Here is a 13456-nt window from a genome sequence, read left to right as displayed (position 1 = left end):
TGACTCTACTACAAGTTGCAACTCACCAGTTTCAAAACAACTTGAGTAAAAGTCTCATCTGATTTTAACAGTACTTAAGTATTTTATTCGCACTGTACTGAATATAGGCTCAAAGATGCTCTAGTCAAAGAGACATTAAATGGGTCCACTCATAGACACTGACATGTCACAATCACACGAGCAGTGAGCGGATGAAAATATAAGTTATTATTGACTGTAAACAATGTTTAAGCCGTATCAATAAACCGTTTTATCTGGTTCCCAAAAACCATGGGACGGCCCTCTAAATGGCTGAATCTCTTAGCAGAGCAAACACTACGGCTCTGTGGTGATTAAAAACAAATGGGCCTGCATGATTCAGCCTTGGTTCAGCTGATGGCAAGGAAATTACACATTATGGGCTCTCTGTCAACATCTGTGGTCCACTGAGGTCCACTCAGGACTGAATTATGAGTGAATGCAGAAAGAATGCAACATTTCAGTTTTAGTTTCAATTTCAGGAGGTAGAGCAATGAAAACGTAATGAAGACAACAGAACAAGAATAGGAAATCATATCTTTAAAGAGGTCAGTAAGGCAGTAAAAATCAGAAAATTTTTCCTTTTTATGGCATGGCAACTTAGTTCAGGTTTTACAGTAAAATATCATCTTCCCAAAAAACTGAATATATAAGTATATATATATATATATATATATATATATATATATAAGTTGTTTTATGCTGATTGTGCATGTTGTTTGCCGTTAGCTGTAATTAGAATCTACAAAAATACTTTTTGCTATCTGTTAATTTGCGCTTAAGTGGCAAACTGTACCACAGTAGTTTCAATTTCAAGCCAAATGCGTGCTGTATAGGCTTTGCATCAGCTGAGTCCACATTTTTGTATCTGCTGCATTCGGCAGTTAATCATCAAATCCCTCTGTCCACCCTCTCATCACTGGGCATCACGGGAACTGCACTCCACTGGTTTGAGTCTTACTTCACAGGTAGGTCCTTCAGGGTGTCTTGGGGAGGAGAGGGATCCAAATCACATCAACTGGTCACTGGGGTTCCTCAAGGATCCGTTCTTGGACCCCTCCTCTTTTCTATACACACTACATCACCTGTACCCGTCATTCAGGCACATGGCTTTTTCGTACCATTGCTATACTGATGACATGCAGCTCTATCTCTCATTTCAACCAGTGCCTACTTGGGTCTCAGACTGCCTGACGGACATCTCAGCATGGATGAGGGAACATCACCCGCAGCTCAAACTGGCAAAGACAGAGCTTCTCATCTTCCCAGCCACCCCATCAGTACAGCACCAGTTTACCATCCAACTGGGCTCATCAACAATAATCCCATTGAGTTTGGCCAGGAATCTTGGAATGATCCTTGATGATCAGCTGACCTTTAAAGGTCATGTTGCAAAAACAGCACGATCATGCACTATAACCTCAGGAAGATCAGACCCTTGCTAACAACACTTTTCCTTGTTCTCGAGAAATGTAAATAAAATAAGAGAAATTAAATGCAATCATCTGGAAGTGCATCTGACTGGTTCCTGTATTTGAAGACTCGCTTCACAATCATTAGTCTACACAGTAGGTGAGTTTATGAGTCTTTGCACAGAATATAACGCGCCCGAGTGTCGGGATTTAAATTCCTCATGTTTTCTTTTCTAAACATAAAGCATTGTGACAACAATAGCAATGTGCAAAAACATAAACGAAATTAAGTAGAGAATAATAACGAATCCAGTCAGACAGATGCAAGTTGACCAACTGGTGTCCAGCTACCTTATGACTATAATGTCTTTGTCATTTAATATATGTGAGCCTGGAGCACAAAAGCAGTCTTAAGTCGCTGGGGTATATTTGTAGCAATAGCCAACAATACATTGCATTATTTTCTTTTATGCCAAAAATCATTAGGATATTAAGTAAAGATCATGTTCCATGAAGATATTTTGTAAATTTCCTACTGTAAATATATTAAAACTTAATTTTTGATTAGTAATATGCATTGCTAAGAACTTCATTTGAACAACTTTAAAGATGATTTTCTCAATATTTAGATTTTTTTGCACCCTCAGATTCCAGATTTTCAAATAGTTGTATCTCGGCCAAATATTGTCCTCTCCTAACAAACCATACATCAATGGAAAGCTCATTTATTCAGCTTTCAGATTATGTATAAATCTCAATTTCGAAAAATTGACCCTTATGACTGGTTTAGAGGTCCAGGGTCGCAAATAATGATTCATAAAAAGCCATAAAACAAAAATTTGAAATCATAATCAGAATGACTGTGTGTGATGCTGTTTGCTGTGCTTTCAGGGGTGGAAGTACACAGTGGACTTCCCTACCACCTTCACCAAAGAGAAGAAGTGGAATTCATGTGTCCGTCGCAGGTGATGGCTTCGCTACAGGAGATATAAAGCACTGGGATCATGGGCCAAGGTATCATCACGGTAAAATGAAGGGGGGGGGGGGTGTTCTGCAGAGTTCAAAACACCTGCCTGGAAGTTTCTAGTAGTCTTCAAGTCCTCGGTTAGCTGGTTCAGGTGTGGTTAATTATTGTTGGAGCTAAACTCTGCAGGACACCGGCCCTCCAGGAGCAGAATTTGACTCCCCTGCTTCATACTTTACTCCTATAAGCTATTGTCCACAGATGTAGAGTCATTCATGTTATGTGTGTTTTTGGTGCAGGTGCCTTTGGACAGAGCCAGACCTCCTCCTGAGCCCTACATTGACATCAGCTGTGGAGGCTGGGAGATGAGTGACAGCCCTGAGAAGCACATTTCCCTGTGGGCCGTGTCCCAGCAAGGGAAGGTCAGTCATCAGATATGCATCGCATGTCCCATGTTGTCAATTACCACAGAATATAATTCACTTAAAGGAGACGTATTATGCCCCTTTCTACAATATGTAATATAAGTCTCTGGTGTCCCCAGAATGTGTCTGTGAAGTTTCAGCTCAAAATTCTCCACAGATAATTTATAATATAATTTTGAAAATGCCTATTTTGAGTGGAAGCAGAAACACGCTGTTTTTCGGGCCTGTCTCTTATACTCAGTATTGCAGTATAGTTTCAGTATGTAGTTTCGATTGGAGGAATTGCCCTGCTATAGACTATTGGCTGTGCTAATTAGAAGGCGGCCACAGTGACCGTAGAGTATTTAAACGAATCCACAACAAGTAGAGTATCTTTCTCTGCTGAAGTCCATACTGCCAAATCTTCATACTTCCACAACAAGATCAACAGCGCTCCAGACACATGTAATCTCTTCAAAACTTTCAATTCTCTCCTCTGTCCCCCTCCACCACCTCCTACCACTTCTATAACAGCTGATGATTTTGCCACATTCTTCACAGACAAAACCAGAACAATCAGTAGACGAGTTACAAAAACAGTGGGTTATGTCTGTGAAGGTAAACTGCTGGGAAATAAATCACATGTTTATTTTAGATCTGTGTGTCAGAAGCAATATACAGTAAATAAATCAATAAATGCACTGCTCTGTCGTCTCTGAGGCTGGGACTCTAAACAGTGTTGTGTGCTCGTCTCTGCAGCCAAACACAGAACAGTTAGCATGCTTCGCTCAAACTTTCTCCATGGCATTAGAGCTGCTACACCGTTGTCGCTGATGAAGGCGCCGTGGGTGTGAACTTACAGATTAAGGGGCGGTGATATTATAATGAGACCCCTTTGCCACGTCACCAAGAGAGCGAAATCAGACGCGCTGGTTTTCTCAGACGCTTGCAGAAAAAGGCTTCCCAAAACAAAGTTACTGGGTTCATCTTCTTCACGTTTGCTTGGTTGATAGATGCACCGGGGACCTGATTATAGCACTGACAATATGGAGAAGTCAGATTTTCATGATATGTCACCTTTAAATATGCTACACACATGCTGATATATATATATATATATATATTTTTTTTTTTAAGAAATTAATACTTTTTATTTAGCAAGGACATTGATCAAAACTTTAAATACATTTATAATATTATAAATGCTGTTATTTTGAACTTTAATCAAAGTGTCTTGAAAAATCATGTTTCCACAAAAATATGAAGCAGCACAACTGTTTTCAACATTGATAATAATCAGAAATGTTTCTTGAGCAGCATATCAGCATATTATACTGATTTCTGAAGATCATGTGACACTGAAGACTGCAGTAATGATGCTGAAAATACAGCTTTGCCATAAATTACATTTACATTTTAAAATATATTAAAATAGAAAACACTTATTTATTTGCAATATGTATTTTATGTGACAACGTATTTTGGATCAAATAAATCCAGCTTTGGTGAACATAAAAGACTGACTCCAAACTTTTGTAACAGTAGTGTATATAAATAAATAAAACGCATGTCAATAACAAAAAGCGAACACAAAATGCATTATAGAAGACTATGAGGGACAAATCTAAATAATAATAATAATAATAATAACTGACCGTATCTCACAGCTTAAGCTGTATTTAACTAGTCATTTAACCGGTAAGCAGGTTAAGATAGTGATGCAGCTGTGGTTGCATTACAGATTTCTGTCACCGCTGCTCTGTTCTTTATTAATATTTTGAATTAGTTGTTATTTTTATATTTTCAGTTTGCATTTTAATTTTAGTTTAGCAATTTTGTTAGATGCTTTTGTCATTTCTATTTAGCTTTAATTTATATCTATTTAATTCTTAGTTTTAGTAATTATAGTACTGAAACTTAAACTTTTAAATATGTGACCCTGCAGCACAAAAGCAGTGTTAAGTCGCTGGGGGATATTTGTAGCAATAGCCAACAATACATTGTATGGGTCACAATTATACATTTCTCTTTTATGCCAAAAATCATTAGGATATTAAGTAAAGATCATGTTCCATGAAGATATTCTGTAAATGTCCTACCGTAAATATATCAAAACTTCATTGTTGATTAGCATTGCTAAGAACTACATTTGGACAACTTTAAAGATGATTTTCTTATGCTATTTTATCTCCGCTTTATTCAATTGACAAAAATGAACAGTAGCAGCACTGACTTGTGACCACCAGAGCGCACTGCTGTTCTGTGATGTCTGCTTGATATTTTGAGCTCCTTGTGGGTTAACCACTTGCTCACAAGAATGTGAACAATTTCCCTGCCGAGTGGTTAATTTAAACACACACGGAATGTTTTGTCATTTTTATCAAGTGTTGAGAAACTCTTCATGACGACACACAGATCTGAGGTGTGTGTGTATCTCTACACAGCTGTGGTTCCGCACAGGCATCAGACAGCAGAACCCAGAGGGGACGCGCTGGGAACCCGTCCAGGTTCCCCGAGAGGTGGCGCAGGTCAGCGCCGGGCCGAAAGACCTGCATTGGGTCGTTCTCTGGGATGGACAACTGCTGGCCAGAACTGGCATCAGTAAAGACTGCCCTGAAGGCCTGACACTGACAGATTTATTCCTGTCCTTTGAATTCACACATACAGTAATGCAGGACATACAGTACATGTTTTGAATGACTTACACTTCGCTGCTATTTATGGTCAAACTGTGATCACAGTCATGTCAATAGCATGACAGAGGTATGAAAATACAGAGGCCCTAAAGAACATGTGGTCACTTGAACCACAACTAAACATTTCTGAATGCCATTGCATTGAATAACAGGGTGTCAGTACTGGAGCTTGCTGCTGAAATCACTGTGTTTTTGTGATTTTTAGTGAAGTCAGTTCTCCTCAAGTTCACGCAAGTGTCCTAACTGGATGCTTTTAATACAAGTTTCAATAGAAATGACATTAAAGTATATGGTAACACTTTAGATTAGGGAACACACATTCACTATTAACTAAGACTTTCCCCCTCAATAAACTTCTATTTGCTGCTTATTGATAGTAAAGAAGGTAGCTGTGGTTAAGGGGTAGGGTTAAGGGATCTAGAATATGGTCATGCAGAATAAGACATTAATATGTGCTTTATAAGTACTAATAAACAACCTAATATGCCAGTGATATGCATGCTAATAAGTAACTAGTTAATTGTGAATAGTGTTCCCTGATCTAAAGTGTTACCAAGTGGATTTTAGCTCATCATAACATTACATTCAGTTCACACTTTAGAAGTATATTATTTTTGTTTTCAGGCTCATCATGGGAGTTAGTGCAGCCTCCAAATCAGAAAGGAGCTGTTCATGTCACAGTGGGGATCAGTGTCGTTTGGGCCGTGACTAAAGACAACAAAGTAAGATTATATTTATTCTATAAATGCTCTGTACAATGCTTTTGCTTGACATTAATATTCTGCTATGAGTTTTGCATAATGAGTTCAGTTTCACATGTATTTTTTTTTTTTTAAATGAAGGCAGTACACAGTGTATAGATTGGACAATGCAGTAAACCATGTGTTTGTGATAGGTCTGGTTCAGGAGGGGGGTGAATTCCCACAATCCCTCTGGCTCAGGCTGGATCAGTATTGGTGGAGAGATGTTGATGCTCAGCGTGGGGCCCAATGACCAGGTGAGATCAGTGAGGTATCATATGTGACCCTGGAGCACAAAACCAGTCAAAAGGGTCAATTTTTCGAAATTGAGATTTATACATCATCTGAAAGCTGAATAAATAAGCTTTCCATTGATGTATGGTTTGTTAGGATCAGATATTTGGCCGAGATACAACTATTTGAAAATCTGGAATCTGAGGGTGCAAAAAAATCTAAATATTGAGAAAATCATCTTTAAAGTTGTTCAAATGAAGTTCTTAACAATGCATATTACTAATCAAACATTAAGTTTTGATATATTTACGGTAGGAAATTTACAAAATATCTTCATGTAACATGATCTTTACTTAATATCCTAATGATTTTTGGCATAAAAGAAAAATCTATAATTTTGACCCATACAGTGTATTGTTGGCCTTAAAAAACGGGTTGAGAACCACCTCTTTAAAAGGTTTTAAAGGGGTGGTTGATTGCAATTTAACTTTTTTAACGTTAGTTAGTGTGTAATGTTCCTGTTTGAGCATAAACAATATCTGCAGTTACGAAGCTGAAAGTTCAATGCAAACGGAGATATCGTCTTTTAAAATTCTGGCGGTTTAATGCCTACAAAAACAGCTGGTAAGGGACTACAACGAGTTACTTCCCGGGTCTGTGACATCACAAACCCAGATAAACCCCGCCCTCGGGAAAAGGCAGCAAAGGGGGCGGGGCCATGCTGCACTGCTTTAGAGAAGAGGAAGAGAAAACTAGAGGTGCACGTAAAAATCTGTTCATATATGAATCAGGATTCTGTCTTCTAAGGATTCTAATGGATTCTCAAGTTTCAAAATCAATGTTCTAAAGCAGCGGTTCTTAATACTGTTCCTCGCGTCGCCCTGCTCTGCATCTCTCTCTCTCTCTCTCTCTCTCTCATTCAGCTCAGCTCCAACAATGAACTGTTCCAATTATACACTTATTTTCACATAGCTATGAGAAGCGTTAAACATGGACGCATGTGCAGTTGCTGTACTGTATTAAAGCTTTAAACAGGATAAAACCGTATATTAAAAGCTAACATGAGCAGAAGCATTTACAAATAACAGCGTATCTAAAGTATGAGACAACAACAAACAAAAACATAGGCCTACCATTAAAAGCCGTGCTTGCACAGGTTCTGCACGCTCCTCTTCAATATTATCCTCTGCTTCTCAATCGGGCTCAAACTGATAAGCGATTTTAACATGCCGTTGTTTACAATACAACTGGAGCACATGCTGCTGAGGTGAGGGGCGGGACGCTTAGACACGCACTAGAGGCGGTTTAGCCAATCACAACACACTGGGCTAGCTAACCAATCAGAGCCCATCGCCTATTTCTGAGGGCGGGGCTTCTTAAAAGCAGGAAATTGATCAGCGTGTTTCTCAGAGAAGGGACAGAGACATAAAGGTAAATTATGTGAAAAATAATGCGATTTAAAAAAAAAATGAAGCATTAACACATGTTAGACTGCACCCCATAAACACAATCAAGCCTAGAAAAAACCCACTGAACCACCCATTTAAGGCTCGGTGAGATGCACATGACAGTTTTATTCCTGAACAAACTATATTTGTACATTATCTGAATAACATAGTTGCATTTGTGAAAAATAAGTACACTTTAGCATAGTTAAAAAATGTCTTATATAAAAGAAAAGTTCATATAGGAATATACAGGTTTTTGGACACTTAATATAAATTTAAACTACAGCACATTTTCATTTAATGCAGTTAACTTGTAATTAAATGCAATTAGCTGAACTGTATGGTACTTGTTGACCCACTCAAACAGGACTTAAGTACAACTTTAAATATAATTTCATAATTACTTCTATTGTCTTTGAAATATGGTTAAAATGTACTGCTGAATGCACTGAAACATGTTTATGGTCAAATAAAATACACTTGTCACTTGTCTATTGAAACTTGTCATGTATATAAATATATGTAATTGCCCATTTGTAATGATGAAGTTGCCATTTAGTACATTTAAAACACATTCACTTTAAATGTAGTATCAAATAACACACCACAGTTTAAATTATAATCAAGTACTTTGCATGTGCTTTAGTATGTTAGGCAGCACAACAAAATAAGTGTCCCGAGTTCAAATCCCGGCTCGTGACATTCAGTTTAATTAAACCCACTTCTTATATTCTTTACATATCAAAAGCTGCTGCAAAAATATAAAACTTTTGTGGGTGCTTTACAGGGAGTTGCTAGTATATTACTAAGAGGTTGCTAAGGTGTTCTGGGTGGTTGCTAAGTTGTTTGCTTACTGACCCAAGTATATCCACTGCCAAATTTGATATTCTGGTCTCTAGATATGGCTCAGGTCCTTCAAAGTAAGTGTTTTATTTTCCACTAGGTAGCACCACCAGCAAGCTGCAAGAGTTGAGGTATCATTCATGTCTGTAGCACAAAACAATGCTGGATGAGTTAAGTTTAATAGCTAGATTTTGTGGTTTGTTCAAATCATTTGCCATAAGTACGAGCAATAATAGTGATCTTTGCCTTAGCAAACTCCACTAAAAAGTGATGTATCAGTCTGGATAGTTTCAGTGTACTTACACCATGCTTTAATCACTGCTTCTAAATATCATATTTCATCTTGTGAAATAATCATTTTCTCCTGTGTGGACAACTCTAGTGGTCCCAGTACTTGTCCTTGAGGGACACCCATCTGCGGTAGACAGGTCTAATTACACTCCTGTTCTCACATGTAGCTTTGAGGATTAACCATCATTAGATCCTCAGACCAATATGTGCACCCTGCACAGCAGGCTAACTGTATTCACTTTCCTTGTTTATATGCACACATTCATCGTCCAATCACCTTCACCAGCTCACACAGGCCCCTCCCTCCCATCAGGACAGGCATGTATGGTCTGGCGGAGTCGGGTGTCCGCGGGTGTTGATTACTAGTGCAGAGTTTCAGTGTGGAGTTTGCAAGCGATGCAAACCTTGTCTCTGCATCTCTTCTCTCTCTGTAACTGGACCCTTAGACCATCTGGCTCTTCCTGTTGCCCACTGCCTCCTCCATCTCAGCCCAGCCTTATATATACACCTCCAGTTCTTTCACCCGCACACAGCCATATGGGAGTGTCTAATTTGAGTTTGGCCACTCTCCACCATTCCATACTTCACATTTCATTGCTAACCGCGCAGGCCGTGTATCTGTGTGTTCAGCTCAGCTGCGACGCTCATATTGGATCCTGTTCCTCAATTTGGCTTAATCAGAAGCAATATCCTCTCTATGAGAACTATGTCAGCACATAAAAAGAAGATCATCTCGTAATATGTTGATTTTCTGATGCCAGCTTCATTATGATGCAGTTGATATGGAGGATTTATTATTGTATGGCTGTCTGTAGTGCTTGATTGTGATATAACAGGTCAATCAAGCATCCTGTGATCAGATATTTGTGTGTAATGACTGATGATGACCAGAAGCGTAACACCCAGTCAAACCCTCTCAGAACAGTAACATGATAAATGTTTTTACTGTCACTTTTGATCAATTCAATGCATTTGATGCTGATTATAAGTAATTATATATATTTTTTTAAATCTCACTGACCCCAAAATTTTGAGTGGTAGTTTATATTCCAATATATATTGCTTGCAAGTAAAAAAAAAAATCCCACATGCGCATTTACCAGTTTGCTTTAAAATTAAAATCTATTCACACTTGAAACTCATATGTGAGCCTGGAGCACAAAAGCAGTGTTAAGTCGCTGGGGGATATTTGTAGCAATAGCCAACAATACATTGTATGAGTCACAATTATAGATTTTTCTTTTATGCCAAAAATCATTAGGATATTAAGTAAAGATCATGTTCCATGAAGATATTTAGTAAATGTCCTACTGTAAATATATCAAAACTTAATTTTTGATTAGTAATATGCATTGCTAAGAACTTCATTTGAACAACTTTAAAGATGATTTTCTCAATATTTAGATTTTTTTGCACCCTTAGATTCCAGATATTCAAATAGTCGTATCTCGGCCAAATATTGTCCGATCCTAACAAACCACACATCAATGGAAAGCTTATTTATTCATTTATTCATGATGTAAAAATCTCAATTTCGAAAAATTGACCCTTATGACTGGTTTTGTGCTCCAGGGTCACGTTTGACCTTTGGATTGCAAATAATTTGCATTATTTTCAAAATGTCAACGCTGTACTTTTTCCATAAACAACAAAAGTGCATGATGAACACTGGCTGTCGAGTTCAGTGGCAATTTTGCTTGTGTTGTTAAAAGATATACATACAGATCTGCATAGATCTTTCTGAATCTTTTGAAGGATTAAAAGGATAAACAATGTAGATTTATTTTCACAGGCTCATATTTACCGAGGGGGCCAATAATTCTGACCACAACTGTAAATGTCCCCATGTTTGCTAAACCAAAGTCTAAGTAGATTAACACATCTTATGTAGAAATGAAGAACAAAAAGTGTATTTTACTTTGACTACATCTCATCTCACCAAGGGCACCAATCAAAACCTGATTTCCCACGTAACTGCTGCCAGTTTCACTTAAAGTCTCAGGATCATACCACAGTGTGCTAACTTGATGAATTAAATTGATGAAGTCAGTAAAACAAAGGCTGCAAAGCACAAGAAGGTTATTTTTTTAGTGATATTTTGTTTTTGATATTCAGAAGATGCATGAGAAAATACTTGACCTAGGGTAAGCTTGTCCCGTTAAGTTACATTATCTATTTTGACACATATGCTTTGATATCTAGGTATGTAAGAACTGAGAGACTGTGGCTGGTGCGATATAAAATGTATTTTGATTTTAATGCGTGTTCGTTTGTGACACAGGTATGGGGGGTTGGCAGCGATGACCGGACCGTGTATTTCCGTCATGGCGTGACAGCCACAGAGGTCACTGGCAGGTCATGGGTGGCTGTGTCAGCTCAGCTTGATGGCAGTCAAAGCTCAAATCATTCCAGGTAGCTGAAAAACACCGCACAGAGCAGTGACTCCTGACGAGGCATACTTACATAGGTTTCAGAGAGTGTTTGGAAAGATTTTGATTTGTTACACCTATAAAACAGTTTTTAAAGAAGACTTTAAAGTAGAAATATTAGAGATGTGAAAGGTAAACAGTTCATTTAAGCTTGTCAGTTTTAGAGCATCGTATTTGATGCACTAAATTATCAATATGATCAAAACTTTGCCTGTTGTACACAATCTACTACAAGCCTTCTGGTTGATAGTTCATACTTTTTTTGGCAAGTAAAAGGCCTTCAGGTCATAATGCATGTGTCTTTTTGCTCCAACACACAACCCGCCCAGTGTACCTGAGGGAGCCCAGGTGACGAGCCAAGAGTCCGATTCCTCCATCCTGAGCCCGAGCAGCCCGTCTGATGGTAGCGAGACACCATGGAGCAATGTTGACCTGAAGGAGATGAAAGGCTCAGTGGCCACATACCCCATTGAGCTGCTGCAGAACACAGTAGTGCAGGAGGAGCTGCCACCCTGGGCCTGGGTCACCGCTGGAGGATTTGACATCGATTCCAGCTCACATGTCGACTGGTTAAACATCTCAGGTGCACACAGCTAAAGCGATAGCTCATCATTTACTCACCCTCATGCCATTCCAATCCTGTATCATTTTCATTCTATCACCGAAGGAACTTACTTGAAGCCTTTATGTGTAATGCATTAGAGAAGGTATTCATAATGTACATTGCAATACAATATATCATTTCACAAATAATTGTAACCAAAGTTAAAATGCATTATAATATTTGCAGTGTAACAATTAACTGTGGTTACAGTTATTCATAAGAGCATAGTATACATTATAAAGTGCATTACAATGCATAATATATTTATGATCATAAAAGTAGTTAATACAACTGATGGACTAAATTAAATTTCACAGTGGTATAAATTCAAGAATGGCGCATCAAAACGTCATATTAGGTTTAATGTTGATGATGCCATACAGCATTAGTTTCCATGTGTCTAATAAATGAGCATATGCCACATTTGAATATGAACATGAAATAGATTTATAAGCTACGGCAGATGGGAAGATTTTCGACTTTTGATTTGAATGACTTCATTATATTCATAATATTTTGGGGTTGTAAGCAATGGCCTTAACTAGCAAAAATCAGCATACTTCATACATTTTTTTTACAATCAGTATTATTACAATTATTTAAAATCTGTAGAAAAGAATATTCTTTCTTTTTGATATTCTGTGAGTTGAAATATTGAGCTTGACAAGGGCAACGTACGCTACTGTTCAGATGACTGGGGTCAGTATACATTTTTTATTTTTTTTGAAAGAAATTAATACTTATACAAGGATTCAATGATCCATTAAATAGATCAAAAGTACATAAAGATTTATACATTTTTACACAATATTTCTACTTAAAATAAATGCTGTTCTTATGAACTTTCTATTCATCAAATAATAATAATTCCACAAAAAAATGAAGCAGCACATCTGTTTTCAACATTGATATTAATCAGAAATGTTTCTTGAGCAGCATATTATACTGATTTCTGAAGATCGTGTGACACAGAAGACTGGAGGAATGATGCTGAAAATACAGATTTGCATCACAGCAATAAATTACACTTTAAAATATATTACAATAGAAAACACTACTACAATTAATTGTAACAATTCCTGTATTTTTGACTGAATAAATGCAGCTTTGGTGAGATTAGAGACTTCTTTAGACGTTTTGTTTTCGACCCCGAACGTTTGAATGGTTGTGTAAGATGTTACTCCTCCAGTTATGTCAGAAAAATAATGTACAAATTGGACAGGGATGTTGGTGGTGTAAAACAAATTCTACATTTTCTGTATGCTGTTTTCTAGAAAATACTCTCTTTTCTCTCTGATTCTGTCAGATCCCGGGCCACTCTCTCCATCCATCACACCTGCCCTCAGTGCTCTAGACACAGACACTCGGACAGA

At 37.7% G+C, this 13456-nt stretch overlaps 1 pseudogene; it reads left to right on the top strand.

Moving 5' to 3' along the window:
* The first annotated feature begins 1229 nt into the window (after positions 1-1229).
* The window catches only part of LOC107565859 (tectonin beta-propeller repeat-containing protein 1-like), a 28838-nt pseudogene continuing 16611 nt past the window's right edge, over positions 1230-13456 (top strand).

This window comes from Sinocyclocheilus grahami, unplaced genomic scaffold (assembly GCF_001515645.1).
Source record: "Sinocyclocheilus grahami isolate Dianchi unplaced genomic scaffold, SAMN03320097.WGS_v1.1 scaffold1032.1, whole genome shotgun sequence".
In the NCBI taxonomy this organism is placed as follows: Eukaryota; Metazoa; Chordata; class Actinopteri; order Cypriniformes; family Cyprinidae; genus Sinocyclocheilus; species Sinocyclocheilus grahami.
This window is presented reverse-complemented; position numbering and strand designations above follow the sequence as displayed.